The sequence below is a fragment of the Echinops telfairi genome, unplaced genomic scaffold (genome assembly GCF_000313985.2).
Source record: "Echinops telfairi isolate 266 unplaced genomic scaffold, ASM31398v2 ScPeMD7_7468;HRSCAF=8506_0, whole genome shotgun sequence".
NCBI lineage: Eukaryota > Metazoa > Chordata > Mammalia > Afrosoricida > Tenrecidae > Echinops > Echinops telfairi.
Window position 1 is genome coordinate 18,390,059 of NW_022111369.1, and position 18,949 is coordinate 18,409,007.

The following is an 18,949-nucleotide window of genomic DNA, read 5'->3' on the forward strand; positions in this document are numbered from 1 at the left end:
TTTTCTGGTCAATTGAAACACCATTTTAAAGCCCATTCTAGGGCAGACTGCTGGTACACACCCCAAGGCGAGTGTTTGCTGGCTGTGGCACACTGAAACTTAAGGGTCTCAAATTGCAGTTTTAGGATTGTGACACCTAAGTGACTATGGTTTGGGGGTGGGGGTGGGGGGGATTATGTGAGTATAGTAATTATAAACCAGAAAATGTTTGACACTTAGCAATCCACAAACTTGATTGCTAAATCTTTCAGGGTGCTTTGCTCGCCAGTTTTGCTTTGAAAACTCTTTAAGGATTTTTATAACTATTTAAAAAATTTTAGCCGCATCTGCTCTGTAAACCTTTACCCAGTTCACAGAGAAAAACAAACTAGCATACACCAAGCCATATTTATCATTTTATGGAAAAACTGCCCGTTTGTTGCAGTTTTTCGCCTTGGCTATGGGTTCCATTACTGGCACCAATTTTCATGGACATTTATGGTAGTTTGATTGTCCCCCAAATTGTCTCAAGTTGCTAATATGATTACCTGACAGAGCGCTAAAGCTGTGTAAAGCTAAAACTCCTTTCATGGGTTCTTTTGACCCAGTAAAACAATGTATTCTCTGAAGTTTTATAGTATTTAGGACCTTTGAACTGTGTAAGACTGCCGCTTAGTTTCCACAGCACAAAAACCACAAAGTGATAGACTATTTTGGGGCCATGAATATTTATAGCCTTTAATATATTTAGTTGTATCAAGTGTTCCTTAGACTACAAAGTTATTAAGATGTGATTCTTTTGATGTAGACTCTTAGGAACTTAACTCCAAACGATGTGGTTAATGATAGTTTGTTCTAGTGCAGACTCAAAGGAAATTTAGATACTATTAACCTGGAATTAATTCCGACTCATCTTAACTATGGGTTAGAGTAGAACTGCCCCCATAGGGTTTCAGAGGCTGCAAATACAGAAGAGGACTGCCACATCCTTCTCCCAGGGAGTGGAAGTGGCTGATGGGGATGGACCGCTGATTGATCTCTCAGTCTTCAAACGCTTAACCTGTACGCTGCCAGCGTGCCTTGAAACTTGGACAGTATATTTCCATTTAGGGAGTTGGAGGCACCTAAAACCTTAGGAGGTTGGAACTTAAGAGTTGCTGAAAAATAAATATTGGATAGTATTAAAATATTTTTAATGAGAAGTACTTTTTTGTAGTAATTTTAAAGCACTCTTGTTCACACACTAGTCACTAGGAATATTTTTGACAATTTAAAATATGATTAAAAAAAGACATTGATTAGTGTTGTCAGCAGTTGCTGTGCTGAAAAACAAATTTTAGTGTTCATTGTTATTTCAGCTAGCATGGGTTTCTTTGTTTTTTTTCTACTGGTGCTCTTAGAGAACCATGGGTTTTCCTGTTTCACTTTTGTTCAGTCTTACTTTATGGTTATTGCACAAAATAGTCATTCAGTTTGATATCATTGTGTATTTTACTCTTGGTTCTTGCCAGGCCAGTCATGACCACTAAAACGAAACAAATAGACCTGAATTTGTAAAATATTAATTAGAACAGTAACCAGATGGGAAAAATTACTGGTCGATGCCGTGTTAGACACAATCTCCTTCTTAGAAAATAAGGGCAACATGTATGTTGCATAACAACCAAACCTCTTGAATAGCAGAGTTGGTACAGCAATACCCTGTTGAAAGATGCTTGCTGGTTGACTCAGCTGCTTTGAATGTATAGCAATAATATAGATTCTCCCATCTGACTTGAATGACTCACTATTCCTCTTCCATAATTTTACTCATTCTTGGAATTTGATTTACCTCAGTCTTAAATATTTGAGTCCTTACATATTTTTTTTTATCAGTTATCAGTACTAACTGAACCAGTTAGAAGCTTGGTGTCATGTGTATGCATGAGTTCAGTTACATTAAGATATGACTTGCAAATATTTGTTGAGAAGTTCGGTAGGACAATTTGAGGGGGGGGCATTTTATTTCTTTACAGGTAATATATGGTGGAGTTTTTTACTCTGGGGCAGACAGCACTCTGCTGTTATCCAGTTGTCGAGGTCAAAATCAGATTTAACAGTTGGAGAAAATGGCAAGGCAGTTTTCCCTAGACTTTCATACCTTTAATTGGTTATGTTTCTTTGTAGCTTTATTTTCTTTCTGTATGAGTTCTATATGTGCTTTGATGATGATTTTTGAATTTAAGAGATTAATTTTGGATTGTTTAGTTAAATTGAAGACATAGTTTTAACTTTTTTACATCATACGTCATGAAGTTTTTAAGCTACATACATGAAATGAACTTGGATAGTGAACTGATCAATTCTTCCTTTTAATTTAAAAGTGAGCTTTGTGTTGCAGAGTTTATTAGGGTAATGTTTCATCTACTGGAAAATATTTGTGAAATTATTGGCAAAGACTTACGTTATTATATAATTAAACTTTTTAAAAATCAAGCACTGGTCGATACCATTCTTAAAAGTGGGTGTTTTTGCTTTAATTTAAGAATCCAATATTTCTATGTTTGTTCTTAAGTAATTTTGGTTCCTATGTGTATATTACAAATTTCATTTCATTTATACTCTGAAATATTTAATTTCTATCCAGACATAGCTTACATACTGTTGCAGAGGGTAATGAATAAAATGAATGATGTCTTTTTAATCTAATTCAGACAGAAAATTCTAGGCAAACATTTTTATAGTGTTTAGTTTTGTTTTCAATAAAAGTAGAACTACTGACAGCCCTGGACCTGTGAGCTCATAGTTATTCTAGCAGTGGACATTCCTACCATTTCCTTCCTGCTCTTCTGGTAACAGAATTGCCTCTATCTTTGTCACACGTTTGTTTATTTTTGAAAAGTGGGAATGGGTCTGGATTTTCATTTCATTTTAATACATGTGGGTCTTGAACACAGAAATTTCTAATTGTATGGCAGGTGGTGGTGGGGTGGTGGTACACAAAACCCCCCAGAATTGCTTTTGGTTTCCCTTGTTGTGCAAACCTTTTTTCCTTTTGGCAGGAACTTTCATGGAAAGAGATACATAATTTTTTTAGCCCTCTATGCTCGGGGCTTAAAACAAAAACTCAGACTTTTTCAAAGCTATATATTAGATTTTTTTTTTTACAAAACATCCTTATCACCTTCAAAGTACTCTCCATTACACTTCACATACCTTGGTCATATCTGCAATTCCTTTCTTGGAAACATTTTTTCAAACTCATTTGTTTAGTGTGCTGACAGCACCACCCTCATTTTTTTCTTCACCTCTCTTGTTTGTCAAATCGCTGTCCTTTCATGTCCCTCTTCATTTGCAAAAAAAAAAAAAGTCCCATGGTGCGAGGTCAGGTGAGTAAGGTGCATGGTGCAAGAGAAGTATGCGGTTTTTTTGCCCAAAACTGGAATTTTGAGATGGCTGCGTGAACCAGGTATATTGTTGTGGTAGCAAAACCAGTCCCGTCTGACACAAATCAGACCTTCTTTGTCATACACTGTTACTCTATTTTTTTTCAGAACCTCTAATTAGAAAACTTGATTAACAGTCTGACCTGGTGGAAAGTATTGTGAGTCATTCGGACTTCTAGAATGAGATTTATCAATTGGCATTTCACCTTTTCTTGAAATGAGAAAACCACTCAGACACTTTTCTCTTAATGCTGTCCCTGTTAGCTGTGTTCAGCATCACAACAGTTTTGGGGGCATTTTTCCTGAGGAGACAAAATTTCACAGCTGCACACTGTTCTCTTAAACTGGTCATTACAAAAAATGAGGTTCGAATGAAACTGCTTTTATGAAAAAAAATTCACTGTGACCAGAGAGAACCTTCCAGGTGACACCACTGGATCCCCTAACCCAGAGTGAGTTGCTTGATGTTTGCCTAGCGGGGAAAATGGCTACTACTATGAAAGTTCTCCTCAGTCCGGTGAATTTCTGTTTTTTGGGGGGTACGTCATGTAGTTTGAAACGAGAATAAGATATCTGGTAGTGATCAAATATAGTATCAAAAATGCTCATTTGTCAGGTTTAAAGAACTAGGTAAAGTATTATTCCACAAGTGTGTTATGTGCAGATATATGCATGCTTATATTCATACTCACCTTTTTTCTGGAAATCTTTATCTTTTACCAATTCTTGGCAGTTAACAAGAAATACAAAGCTTATCTCCCACAATTTTCAGATGCTCTTCCTGCTCCCATTCCAACCATATATATGACTAGTGTTTCTTTGAAAATCCCTAATTATGTGTAGAGAAAGATAATATTTTTATTTCTATACACCCTAAGAATGTGGTCAGAAAAATAAGATTTTCTTGACAGTGGTAACTAATTTTTTAAATTATGTAATAGTTTTATTGACTTGCCTTACACAATCCAATATATCCATTCACAGTCAATTCTGTTCAATCCCATTGAGTGAGATTATACAATCAGTGCTAACCCTCCTTCCTCTCTTCCTGTACCCTCCGGTAACCATTACTCCTGTAACTATTTCTGAGGTATTATCTGTCTTGTCTTTCATTTACTGCATAATCCTAAATGTACAAATAAATGATGCAAATCTAACTTAATTAGGTAAAACAAGTAAAAACCATAATAGTAAGGGGAGAAAATATTTATGAACTAGAGTATTTATGTAGTTCATCAGTGCCAAGCCATATCCTCACTTTATCATCCATTCCATGTGGCCCTTGTAAGAGGGACTGCCCATTTATCTTGTGTGTGGGTTTCGTTTCTCCCACTATACATCCATACCCCTTCACATCAATTTGGTTGTGTGTTTTTGGGCTTCGGATACCTCTTCCTGTCGACACCTCATGATCAACCCAGGCTGGTGTGCTTCTTCCATGTGGGCTTTGTTGCTTCCCTTGCTAAATGATCACTTGTTTAACAACAAGCCTTTAAGACCCCAATGCTATATCATTTTATAGCTGGGCACCATCAGCTTTCTTTGCTACATTTACTTAGGCACTCATTTTTATCTTCAGCGATCATGTCAGAAAGGTGAGTATCTTAAAATGCCAAGGGTTTATTAGAATAAACCCTTCTTGTACCCGAGGCAAGATTTAAGTAGAAGCCCAGAGTCCATCTGCTTCCTTGTTGTGAATATATATATATATATTCACACACACACACACACATATAAACAAACACACACATATATATATGAGTGTGTATATAAAGTCTTTTTCCCTCCTACCCCAACCAATTATTAAATTATATTTATTAACTTTCTGTGGAGCAATGAAGTATCTAACCAACATTGCATTTCCAGGGATATGGAATAGATTTTTAGAAAAATGAGTTAAGTACAATCTGTTACATGTGTTTCTTTGATGTAGCCAGTACAGCTGTTCTTTACTTCTTAATAGCTGATGTAGCATTTTATATGTATTTTGACAGTGACTCAGTGCTTTCCATGTAGTAATTCATGTATTACTTAAAGCAGCCCTATGAGATAGGTATTATTTTACAGATCAGGAAACTAAGGAACAGAGATGAGGGAACTGTGGACTAACTTGCACAAGCTCACACCTATTAAGTAGTGCATAGACTTCAAATCAAAACTTTTTCATGAGCATGAAATAAGCTTTCCTTGAGTAACCTCAAAGCCCCCAAACTCCACTGTTGTCAAGCTAATGCTGACTCCTAGCAGTCCTGTAGGACAGACTGAAATGTCCCAAGATTGAACCTTGACAGAAGTGGATTGCCACATCTTTCTCCCACCGAGGAGCGATGCTTTGGAGCTGCTGACCATTTGGTTAGTGGACCCCTTGAACCACTGCATCCTCTGGGGCCATGACTACCTCAGAAGGGGAGGTTCATTTAGATACATTACTAGAGATTTTGTTAGACCTATAAAATAAAATTGTGACATTTTTAATCCTCATTGTACTTTTATGATTGATACTGAAGGAACAAGTCTTTTTTTTCTCCCAGTTCCTCCTCAGTCACATTTCAAGTTGAAGGAAGAAGTCTTAAGAAAATAGTTACTTGGTATATGCATCTGAGCGTAGTACGTTTTAGTGCCTGGTCCCATAGTTTGTGGATAGATTTCTGAATTGTGGCCATTTACTTACCTTCTGTTTTGTTTCATTTGCTGTTTGGGGTTTGCTCAAATGATTTACAAGTTAAAATATTTTGGTGGAGAAATGTTCTAAAATTGATTGTGGAAATGTCTGAACAACCCTTTATGTGCTAGAACTATTGAATTGCATGACATGTGAAGTATATGCCAGGAAGACTTGCAAAAATATGTTGGTGAAAACCGCTAGTAGTACGATATTTGTATTTGTGAATCTAGGACTAAACTCCCTTAGAACTTTTAGTGAAGTCTGGCAAAAAGTTAAACAGTTGCTTTGAAGAAATTTCAGTCAAAATTTGTTGCTAGTCCTGGAAACAAAGTTGGAGGACGTAATCCTATAAGCTTTCTCTCAAAATTCATGGCTTTGAGGCACTCTCCAAAGCTAAATGTATGTTCATATTCTTATGTATGTGAGGGTCAAAGATGAGAATGTCGACTGTACAGATTTACAGCCTCAGAAGTCTTTGAGAGCAGTTCTGCCCTGTAAGGTTGCGGAGTTGAAATCTACTTGATGGCAGTGGATTAATCAAACCTGCTATTAAGAAAACCATTTGTTACATTCTTTATGTTCTTTCCTTATAGTAGCAGAATGATTTATGTGTTTTGGCAAATTTTAATATTCTGAAATATAAAGTTATAAAATAGTTATATTTTTATTGCTATAATTAATATTGTCACAGGATTTTACATGATCACCTTAGGGTAACAATTTATCATCACCACAAAGTCTGGTCATTGAAGTGCAGTCATACATCAGACATTGTGAGTTTGGATTAAGACTATCAAAATAAAGTGTGCGCGCGCGCGCGTGTGTGTGTGTGTGTCTTGTTTCCTAGTGCATATAAAAGGTATGCTTACACTCTAGTGTCTTAGAGGAACCCTGTGTGTGTGTGTGTGTGTGTGTGTGTGTGTCGTTTCCTAGTGCATATAAAAGGTATGCTTACACTCTAGTGTCTTAGAGGAACCCTGGTTCTGCTGCTGGATAAACTGCTAACCTTAATTTGTAGTTTATGTAAGGTTGGTGATTCAAACCCACCAATTGCTCCATGGGAGAAAGGAGGATTTCTGTTCCTTCTCAGAAAGATGTACAGCTTTAGAAACTCTAGATAGACTTGCTGTGCATCTGAATCATACTCGGTGGTGGTGAGTTTTGGGGATTTGATACTGTGTTATGTGTGTGGTTGCATTATGACGAAGTTTCACACATGGGAATTAGTATATGCGGCTGGAAAGATGGTACCCATATCCTTAATGACTGCAGGGCTGTCACGACACAAGCCTTCAGTTTGCTGACAGAATCTCTGAAGCACAATAAAAGGAAGTATGCCTGTATTAACAGAGGTAAGGAAATCTCATGCTTTAATGGGAAAGCATAATGTACATTATTTTCTGTTTTCCCAATCTTTGTAATATTTTGGGGCAAAAACAAAGGGGTTTCAGAAAGTTTGTAGAAAAATTCTATTTTCTTATTTATTTTTTCTATAAATTGTTGGGTATTCCCACGCACTTCTTATAAATGAGGAACTTGTATTTTAAATTATTTTTTCCTAACTATTGCATAGCTATTAAGTGAGAGAACTAGGACTCAAACCCATGTCTGGGTGTCAAGTATTACTATGCTGTGTTACATAAATTAAAACATTGAACCTAGATAAACAAGGGTCCATCTAACTGAGATAAAACAAAGCCCACATGGAAGAAGCACACCATTCTGTAAGATGACAAGGCAGCGAAAGAGTCAGGTATCAGGCATCAAAGACCAACCAAAAAAAAAAAATCATAACATTGTGAATGAGGGGGAGTGTAGAGTGGGGACCCATGGCCCATCCGGGGGAAATTGGACATCCCCTTGCAGAAGGGCTGCGGGGAGGTGAGGAGCAAATCGGAGTGCAGTGTAGTATTGATGAAATATGCAGTTTTCCTCTAGTTCTTAAATGCTTCCTCCACCCCACTACCATGATCCCAATTCTGCCGTACATATCCGGCTGGGCTGGAGGAGGTGCACTGGCACAGATAGGAACTGGAAATACACTGAACCCAGGACAGATGAACCCCCCAGGACCAGTGGAGAGAGTGGCGATGGCGGGAGGGTAGAGGGAAGGAGGAGAGGGAGAAAGGGAGGACAGAGGACAAGGTCTACATGTGGCCTCCTCCCTAGGGGATGGACAGCGGAGAAGTGGGTGAGGGAGATGTTGGATGGGGTAAGATATGATAAAATAATAAATTATAAATTATCGGGTTTGGAGGGGAGGGGTGAGCAGGGAGGGAGGGGGAAAATGAGCTGACACCAGGAGCTCAAGTGGAAAGCGGGTGTCGTAAGAATGATGAAGTCAACATAATGTACTAAAGTGCTGAACACAGATTGTGATGAGTTGTATGAGCCCCTAATAAAATGATTATTTAATTAAAAAACAAAACAAAACATCGAACCTAAAGTAAAAAGGCCAACTTTTTTAACGTAAAACTCCTACATTTTTATGCATAGATCATTATTTTACAAATTAAACTAAAAAAAAACAAACCAAGTAAATTAAATAAGATCTTAACAAATAAGCTTAAAATTATCACTATATACAAATAAGTTAACATACAACTGGATGTTTTGTGGGTGGTGGGATTAGCATAGTATTTTCATTTTAATTTGTAGCCTTTTCATGTTGTAAATCCCCTTTTGGATTTTGATCTATAGGGAATGGTATTTTCAGAATTAGTAATATAAGAAGCTTATGGTATAAAATTCAAATACATCCCTTTGGCAATCTGCTGAAGCCTGTGACTTCTTGTCAGGATGCTTTCCAAAACTCACCGCCACTGAGTCAGTTCTGACTTGGGTCACTATGAGTATGAGTCAGGCTGCTTTAAAATGTATTAAGTAAAACACATGTATTACAAAGGAAATCAATTATATTGAAGTACAGAAAGGATTGAGTTAACCTGAGAGATCCTAAAAGATGCTTTGTGGCACAGTCTAAACCTTCCCTCTTTCCATGTATCTTCAGCCACCAATTCCCCTCTAAAACATTTCTTGTTTTTTGAGGATCTAGAACAGTCCAAGGGACGTTTGTGATTGAAAATATTTTATATCCTATCCAATATATAATATCTACTAAATTGCACCCACTATTCAGCACCTGAACCAAGGGATGGAGTTTAAGATCCTGTTTAACCTAAATTAGCCATGTATAGCTAGTGACAACATATATTGCACTTGTAGAATCAAGACATATTCTAGTGTATGTACAAATATATTTAGATTTGTAAGGCATTCCTAGATATAACCAGTTTGGTTAAATGGATTATTCAACTGTAGCCTAGAAAAGTTTCTAATATATTAAAAAACATTCAGATGAATATTTGGTTTTGTATAGCATTAAAATAGTTCTGTAATCTTTTTTTTGGCTATTTTTATTAAATGTCTGTGTGAATAAGCTGTACTTGATGAGGTTCAAACCTCTAATGTAGAAAAGCATATACCTGGAAGTCTCCTGAAGCTAATTCCCCAGCAGGATCATGACCTCAAGGACTCAATACCCTTGAGTTGATTCTGATTCAGTGACCCTATAAGATAGGGTAGCATTGCCCCCTGGGTTTCCATGACTGACTCTTTACAGCAGTGCTTCTCAACCTTTCTAATGCATGTTGTGGTGACACGCCCCCTCCCCATCAAATTATTTTTGTTGCTACTTCATAACTAATTTGCTACTGTTAGGAATTGGGCGACCCTGTGAAAAGGTCATTCAACCCCCCCACCCCCCACCCCCCCACGACCCATAGGTTGAGAAACACCGCTTTACAGGAATAGAGAGCCTCGTCTTTCTCTTATGGAGTGGCTGGTGGTTTTGAAGGCATCCAGAATGGTCAGTTCTTATATCTCCTTCCGTAGAGATTTCTGTGGATGTAAGCAGAATATATCATATGTTAATTGTTTTCAAACAGATTATAGCTAACTAGTCAACTATGCATGTAGTGTTTCATCTCAGTGTGCTTTGGGAAGCATTACTTATCACCAAGTAGCGCTTTCACATTTCTCTGATGATAAATATTTCTAGGTATAAAAAGGGCATATAGGCCATGTCTGATTTCAAGGGAGGAGAATCAAACTCATTGTCAGCCCAAAGTGAGGTCCAGGTCAGCCATACTTCGACCCTCCAATCTTCATTACCACCAACCATTGCTCCCATGCTATTCTCTGCTTCTGTTCTAGGTTTGATAATTCATTGCAGTGGACCCACAGAATTTACAGACCAGGCTCATTAGGGGCTTTAGAATGGACGTTTACAGAACAGCAGTGCTTGAGAAACAGTTCTTTTGGTTATAGATGCCACTTCTCAGCCAAGCATGCACTTAACGATTTTGTCACCTCTCTCTGGTCCTTTACCTCTGAACCACATGATTCATTACCCTTTGCCCTCCTTGGGCAGGTGTTAAAAAGAGCTCCTTTAGCACTACAGATAAAGTCCAAAGAGACTTCCACTGCCATAATCCTCAGGCTGAAGTGCCAGTTCTAGGTGCTCAGTAGGCAGCAAACCTAACTCTGATTAAGTGCCTGGCAGCCTCTTGCCTGAACACCCTCGGCTTTCTTACTTTGGCCCACCGCTTTGTCTTGTGTTCTGCCTCTTAGTTCTGCTGGTGCTGCTGCTCTGGTGTCTCGGCTGTCTCCTGGATTGAGAAGATTCAGCGCACTGGGAGCTCAAGGTCCAGAGGGGACATGCTCTACTTCCAACACTTCTTCCTTGATGATAATGAGATTTCTCATTCCTCCTCCTTAGAAGGCTCATTTTATGCCCCATAAATGATACAATTAACCAAGCCCCGTGTTAGGGTTCTATAACTCTATATTTTCATGCTCTTCCCACCGCCATCATTTGGTGGGAATTATACAATGCACAGTAGTACATGGTATTGCCCTAACAATTATTTCTGTGCTTACCAATATTTAAATTGTTTCCAAGTGTTTGCAATTTTAACCAGTGTTGTGTTGAATAACTTTCATCCATATCATTTCACACATGAGCAAGTATATCTGAAAGGGTTAGTGTTTGGCTACAAAATGAAAAAAAAAAAAAACCAGATTAAAAACAACATACAGTGCTTCCTTTAGCACACGTACAAATAAACCAGTTACTACAACTATAGTTAACTTACCGGGTTACCCCCACCCCCACCTCCTTTTCCCCTCCTAAAATTGTGAATTGTTTTTTGTGTAGGTAAAAAGATGAAAATCTTTGTGTAAGTAATAAACTGGAGACTCTTGTAACTATTATCTAGGTTAAGAAGTAGGGCGGTATCAGTACCCTGGCTTTTTGTTACTGGTTGATTGCTGACCAGGTGATTCTGGCTCATGGCAGTCTTGTGTGAGCAGAGTCGTGCGCTCCCCAGATTGCCAGGTTCCTCATGGTGGATTCACACTGCCGGCCTGGGCTGGTAATGGAGTGCACACAGTTTGTCATTTGCACCACCCAGGAATTTTAGTGTTTTTTATTTTGTTGAATGCTGTTGGATTGGTTCCCATTTGTGGTCACTTTGTGTATGAAGGAATACCATCCTCTCAATCTTTGCTTCATAATCCTGTGCCATCATCACAAACACCGCCGTGTTTGAATCCGTTGTTTCATGCACTGTTTCATCCGTCCACACTAATGGTGTCGTTCTCCAGAGACTGGTTCTTCCTGATAACGGGTCCAAAGTATGTGACATGAAGTCTTGCCATTGTCAGTTCTAAAGAGCACCTTTACTTGTTCTTTGGCAGTCCAAGATGTATTCATTGTTCTTCATTACCCAGTTTTCCCCTTTCATGTATACTTGGTATGATGGAGTTAGTGACCCTGTAGGGCAAAATAGAATTGCCTTTTGGAGTTTTTGAGGCTTTAAATCTTAACAAGAACAGAAAGCTTTATCTCTTCTGTGGGAGCAGCTAGTGGGTTTGAGCTACCAAGCTTGTGGTTAACAGCTGGACACATAATCCCGTTATGACATCAGGGCTCCTCCACTTGTATAAGGCAATTGAAAATATGTTGGATGGGGACAGGTAGTACACCTTAACTCAGAGTGACATCTTTGCTTTTTAACACTTTAAAGATCTTTTTGTAGCAGATTTACTTAATGCATATGTAATTTGATTTCTAGATTGCTGCTGTCACCGTTGTTGATAGTGGAGCCAAGTAAAATGAAAGCATTGGCAATTTACATCTTTTCATCAGTTAATGGTATTTATTAGTCCAGTTGTGAGGATTTTTGTTTTCAAGTCCTCTTAACTTTCATCTGTTTATTATAGGTTGTTAAGCAGCCTTTCTCTAATGTTGATACCATAATTCTTCATATAGTCCAGCTTCTAGGCTTGTTTGCTCAGCATACAGATTGAATAAGTATGGTGAAAGGATACAACCCTGGTGCACACCTTTCTTGATTTTAAACCATACAGTGTGACCTTGTTCTGTTGAGCTACTACTTTATTTGTTTGATAAAAACTTTCTGCCTGAGTGCACCGAAATACTCTGGAACCCTGTTTTTTGCAGACTTACCCATAATTTGTCGCGATCCATATAGACACATATATACCTTTGCGTAGTCAGTAAAACATAGCTAAACATTTTTGTGATATTCTCTCCTTTTTGCCAAGATCCACCTGAAATCAACAATGTTATCCCTTGTTTCACATTGTCTTCTGAATCTGGTTTGAATCTGAAAGTTTTTTCATGATGTGCTGCAGCACTTGTGACATTCCTGATACTGTTTGGAGCACCTTTCCTTGTTGATGGACACAAAGACATATTTTAAGGGTAGTTGTTTTTGGCAGACTAGTGAGCACTTGTAGCTCTGTATCTGCTTGCTGGGATATATAAATTAGGATTCAGGTAACTCTTGGAACCTTGTTTTCCACCAGTGCCTTCAGTGAAGCTTGGACATTTCTTTTCAGTATCATCAATTCTTTTTTTTTTTTTTTTCCCCCTCTATCTGGCCACACTGTTGTTGTTTTTTAACGTTTTATTAGGGGCTCATAGACTCTTATCACAATCCATGCATACATCAATTGTGTAAAGCACATTTGTGCATTCATTGCCCGATCAATTGTTAATTAAATGTTTCCTCCTGAAATGATTCAGTGTGACTGATTTAGTCCCCTTTTCTTTTGATGATTCCCTTATCTTTCAATATTGCAACACTTGATTGAAGTTTTCAATTCTTTTTTTTTTTTTTTTTAGAATTTTGAGCTGGTTTATTGTATTCTTTTTTTTTTTTTCTTCTTCTTCTTCTTTTTTAACAATTTATTAGGGGCTCATACAACTGTTATCCCAATCCATACACACATCAATTGTGTAAAGCGCATTTGTACATCGTTTCTCAAAACATTTTCTTTCCATTTAAACCCCCGACATTAGGTCCTCATTTTTCCTATCCCTCCTGAAGTTTTCAATTCTTTAAGCTTTAGAAATGCTGATTCTCCCCTTTCTAAATCCAGGTCTTTCACATTTCATTGTAATAGATTGTCTTATCAAGCTGCTCATTGAAATCTGTTCAGCTTTTTTACCTCATTTTTTCCATTTGCTATAGCTATTCTATGTTTATTCTATGTTTTAGAATCTTTTAATATTCATTTTGGGCTTTTCTTCTTTTCCTGTCTTTGATCTTTTCCTTTCTTTATGTATTATGTCCTTGATGCCTTACAGTGTCTCACAAGTCATCTAGTCTCACAAGTCATGTAGTGTTCAGTGTGTCAAAAGGTCTCTAAAGGGAGCTGGGTTGTACTCTGGGCCGTACTTGGACTTGAGTTAATTTTCTTCAGCTTTAACTTGAACTTGTGTAGGGACAGTCAGTTCAGGTGGTTCCCGATCTTGTTCTGACTGAATGGTACTGAGCTTCTTTTCTCTTTCCACAGACATAGTCAAGTTTGGCCCGTTTTATCTGGTGAGGTCCATGTCGATAGTCACAGGATAATCACAGTTTATGTTGTTGAACAAAGAGATTTGCAATGAACAAGGCACTGGCTATACAAAGTTTTAGTATGTGATGTCCTGCATAATTTTTACCATCAAGGCCATACTTTCCAGTAACCAGTTTTTCATCTCCAGTTATTGTATTCCAATCTCTAGTAATTATCAATACATCTTTTCAGTTTTCAGGAAGACCAGTTATATTTCAATTTCAGGCAAAAATTGAAATCTTTTTAAGTTTAAGTCCATATTTATCTAGAATTCAAAATTTTACTAGGCTGCCTACATTTTTATCTGCGAAATCAGGCAACCCTAGTAGCAGGGACTTGATAAATACAGTGTTTGTTGAACAAGTGTATGTGGGTTTTTGTCTTGGTTTTACCTTATATTGTGATGTGTGACCCTTGGCCTCCTTTGTGGCCTCAATTTTTCCATCTGTAAAATGGGGAGTTTGGGCAGTGACCAAGTGCAGGGATCGCCAGTATCGGGCAGAGAAGGGTCTCAGGTCCTGCCTGTGCCCAATACCTGGGGTAGGTAATCTCTTCATGGATGCATTTTGATTGCCTATTTGATCAAGTTCAAATTGCAGAAATAGGTTTAAAATCTTTAGTTTCTTCAGCATTAGCGGTTTGCACTTCTGGTTAAGTAATAGTCATGAACTGATGTGAGCCTCTTTGTAGGTATGTAGACATACTGTTACAGCTGACAGTGTTGTATTTCTGGTTAGATCCTGAAATACTCTTTCTGATGAGAAATGGGATGCCATTTGTCATTACCAGCAGAGTAGACCACATGATTATTCACTTCTAAATGGCCAGTACCAGTCCATTTTAGCTCAGCAATGCTTAGGATATTGATTGTTATGCATTCCATTTCATTTTTGATAATATCAATTTGTCTTGTTTCATACTTTTATGATCTGATTATTAATGGGTGTTTGCAGCTGTTCTTATTTTGAGTTGTGCCATATCAGCAAATGAAGGTTCTGAAAGTTTACGTCATCCACAACATTAACGTCAGCTCTTTTTTGAGGAGGTAAACTCTTATTTAGTCGTATTTTGACTGCTTTCTAACCTGAGGTGCTCATTTTCATTTGCTATTCCAGACATTGCACCACTGCTGTACAGAAGGTTTTCATTGGCCAGGATTTTAAGAAATAGATCAGCAGGTCATTCTACCTAGCCTGTCTTACTCTGTAAGTTCAGCTGACACCTGTCTTACGTGGGTGGTGGCCCTGCTGGTATTGGAAATACTGGTGGTATTCTCGCATCGACAACACACAGCCACTATCATATGACCAACTGGCAGATAAGTTGTGGCTACCAGGAAGAGAACTGCAAAAGCTCTACTCTCACTTTCCTGATGAAAGTAGCTGATAGTCCTTTACTGTGAAAAAATATATGAAAAGTAAAACCCAAAGCAGTTGCTTGATTTATGTGGCATGTAGTAAAGGTTTATTGCCAGCTTTTGATTTTATTCAAGAAAAATGGTGTGGCTCTATTTGTTCTTGTATACTAATTAATTATGCTCATTTGTATGTGGGTGGTGCTGGAGAGAATTGAACATTTGCTGAATAGTGACCTGAGAACTGAGTGCTGGGATACTAGGAAGAAGAGGAGTGATTCGTGAGGTGTATTTGCATATATAACTTATTAAATAACTTTCCAATTAGAATTATTTGTATCTGAAAAGAAAGGTTTTATTTATACCTAATTAGTTGTGTAGGCCTTATCAGCATATACTGTGCTGTCTTGTGTGTGAAACTCAAATGTTGGTGTTTGATTGTTTTTTTCTCCCCAGCAGTGGAATTTGGATTGTGTCCATATACTCCTATGGGTAGGGAGAGTGCATTTCCGGCCTCTCTACTAGTTTATGGGCAGTGGCATAGATTTGCAAGAAGAGTGAAAGTGTTCAGCCTGAGACTGGAGCAGAGCATCATACATACTCTGGCATTTTGTTCCCTAGAAATAGCACCCTGGTGTCTTAATATAAGCTGTTGTCTAATCCTGGGTATTTTTTGAGAGGGAACAAGGATTCTAGTAATCATTATTATGCTGAAACACCAAACAAGCTAAACTTGGATTATCAGATAACAGTAGAACATAGGGTATCCCTAGCCATAAGCCTTGACAGGCCTGGGTTTAAGTGTAGAACACAAGGAGAGAGAGGTACATGACTTTCCATAGCTTAAGTTTGTTTGAAGAATACAAATTGTATACATTGAGATGATGCATATAAAATATGTAGCACATTGCCTGACATAGTAACTACTTTTATAAATGATACCTATCAATTTAAAAAATTGTACAATTTGGCTAAATTGAGAAAGTTAATGTCAACACTGTGTATTTTGCTTACTCTGGTCTTTGTTCATTGTATTGCATTGCTAATGGTTCAAACCCACAGATGCTCTGGGAGAGGAAGGTAAGGCAGTTTATGAAAGGTTTACAGCCTCTGAAACCTTATGGAGCAATTAGACTCTGTTCTATAGTTATTTGGAGTCACAAGTACCTTAGATTTGTTTATGTGTTTCATTATTCCATAACTTTATTGAATGTAGTGCCGTCCATATGCTGGAATGTTGCGATTTGTAGGAATAATCTCACCTACCAGAGCCATAATATCCTTTACAGTTCTGATGTGGTTACAGATGTTCTTTTCAGTTCAGTTTTAGAAAGAGTGATGTAAGGCAAGAGAATATAAGGAAATACACTTGGACATGGTTTACTAATCATATTATCCATCTACTGATTCTGAAAAAGAGGTGAAGAAAAAAATGGAGGTGCTTTCAGCTATCCAGATGAGTTTGAAATATGTTTCCAAGAATGGCATCGCAGATTTGACAAATGTCTTAAGTGTAATAGAGAGTACTTTGAAGGTGATAAGGTTGTTTTGTAAAAAAAAATTTAATACATACTTGTATAAGCCGAGTTTTTCAGCACTTTCTTAGGGCAGTTTTTGTGGTAAAATTAGGTGCCTCAGCTGATATTCGAGTTGGCTTATACTCGAGTATATATAGTAGCTTGGGAGGGAGTTCTGGTTTTGGGGGATACCCCCTTCGTAATGGAATCTTTGCATCTAATAGTTAAATTTGTCCCACTTTTGTCATTGTTTGTCAACTAGCTGATTTATAATCAGAGAGAGTGTTTGGGTTCAGAGCAGAATAATAAGGTTTATGGACTCTGTATTTAGTCTGTGTCATATTCTTGCTCAGCTTTTTTTTCGCCCCTCTCATTTTTCTTGTATTACTTTGAGCTACCAAGACACTTCCCTACCTCCCCATCACTGCACATTTTTATTTGGATCTCAAAAACTCACCCCCAAACAGGTGTAATACCAGCATTTAAATTGGTTGTCTCCTATGTCCTTACTTGCCTTCTGTTTGACTTGTTAGTTAATGACTTTGTGCACAAGATGAAAGGTTAGCCCTTTTAGCCTGACCTTGATGCCTTTCACAACCTTACTTCAAAGTACTATTCTAGTTCTTTAGCTTTTTATAAACTCTCTCTTTCAGCCAACCTGAAACTATATTCTAGATCATAGGTTCTACTCCCCACTCCCCCACAGCCTTTGGCCTATCCTTTTCAGAAAAAGGTTACTCCATGTCCTCCTGGTAATTAATAACTTTTGTGCTATATCCGTAATCCAGGATAAATTGTAGGTAACTGATTTTGCAGCCCCCTATTGTTCCAGCAGCGCCCCTCCATGAATATTTTAGGTGGGTATAAGGGAGGAAAAACATCATGATTTTATAGCGAGACAGGCCTCACTTCAATTTCTTTAGGAACGTTTTCCCCCCTTTTGCAGTAATTTATCAGAAAACTGCATATTAAGTATATGGAATGAATAATTAATAATGAGCTTTTTGGTTTAAGTCTCTACAATTGGCTATTAAAACCATTCTGTAAAAGGGTAAGACAAATTGCTTGAATTAAAATGTTGAACATGAAATTCTAGAGGGCTAAAAGAGAATCTACCCCACTGCTATTGGTTCAATTCCAACTAAGAGGGTGGTATAGGACAGAGTCAACTTGTGCTGTGTCTGTCCTCACCCTTCTCTTGGGCAGCAGAGGCTGCTGGAATCGGACTGCTGTCCTTGTCATTAGCATGCTGGGCCTGAATTCCGTTCCCTAGTGCTGTCAGTCCCTGTACACTAGTCGAACAGGCCATTTTAGCACTTAGCAACTGGGGGGGTGGTAATTTAAGGAACGCTGGGGCTCATTTTACAGCTCATTTTTCTCCAGCACTCTACACCCAAGAGCCCACATGCTTTATCAAATTGTGTTACCTGTTTTCTCTAATCATTGAAACTGCTACTCTGTTGTGAAGACCACCATTGGTTTTAAGCTGGTTGGGTAAGAAATGTCATTCAGTACTTTCCTGTTTGAAGACTTAAATCTACTATGAGGAAAAGGCTGATAAGAATGGTTTGTTTGCTATGTAGACATTTAAATGTATTCATTTGTCAAGCAAACCCTGGGTTAGTGGCACAATGGCAATATGTGTAAAGTCAAAATGTTGCATGGTGTCGGGTCCCCCCCCCGACTTTATAGACCAGTAAAAATCCCTGGATATTCTACCACATGTTGATAAGAAATGTTATAATTTAAAATCAGTGCTATGATTCATGTTCACCTATTTGATGAGGTCTTTTTAGATCGTGCATCTCCAACTTTATCTCCTTGTTATGCAGACATCTCTTGCATGTGGTTTTGTTGGTTCCGTTTAATCTGATGCCCAACTGCTTGTTGCAGTGTCCTCACTTTCGTTTCAGCTTTTGGTGATGTTCATTGGCTGTATGTTTCATTGAAACGAATTTAAATGGAGGAATAGGATGACCACCTGTCTGAAATTATTATTTCCAGACCCTTTATATTCCTTTAGATGAAAAGACTACTTACGCTTATCCTAAAACAGATTTAGGTTCAAGCTAGTGTG

At 37.9% G+C, this 18,949-nt stretch overlaps 1 protein-coding gene across 1 annotated transcript in view; it reads left to right on the forward strand.

The window, feature by feature from the left end:
- EIF4E (eukaryotic translation initiation factor 4E) overlaps positions 1 to 18,949 on the forward strand; it is a 37,934-nt gene that overhangs the window by 1,199 nt on the left and 17,786 nt on the right. The gene's annotated exons all lie outside the window — the stretch shown is intronic.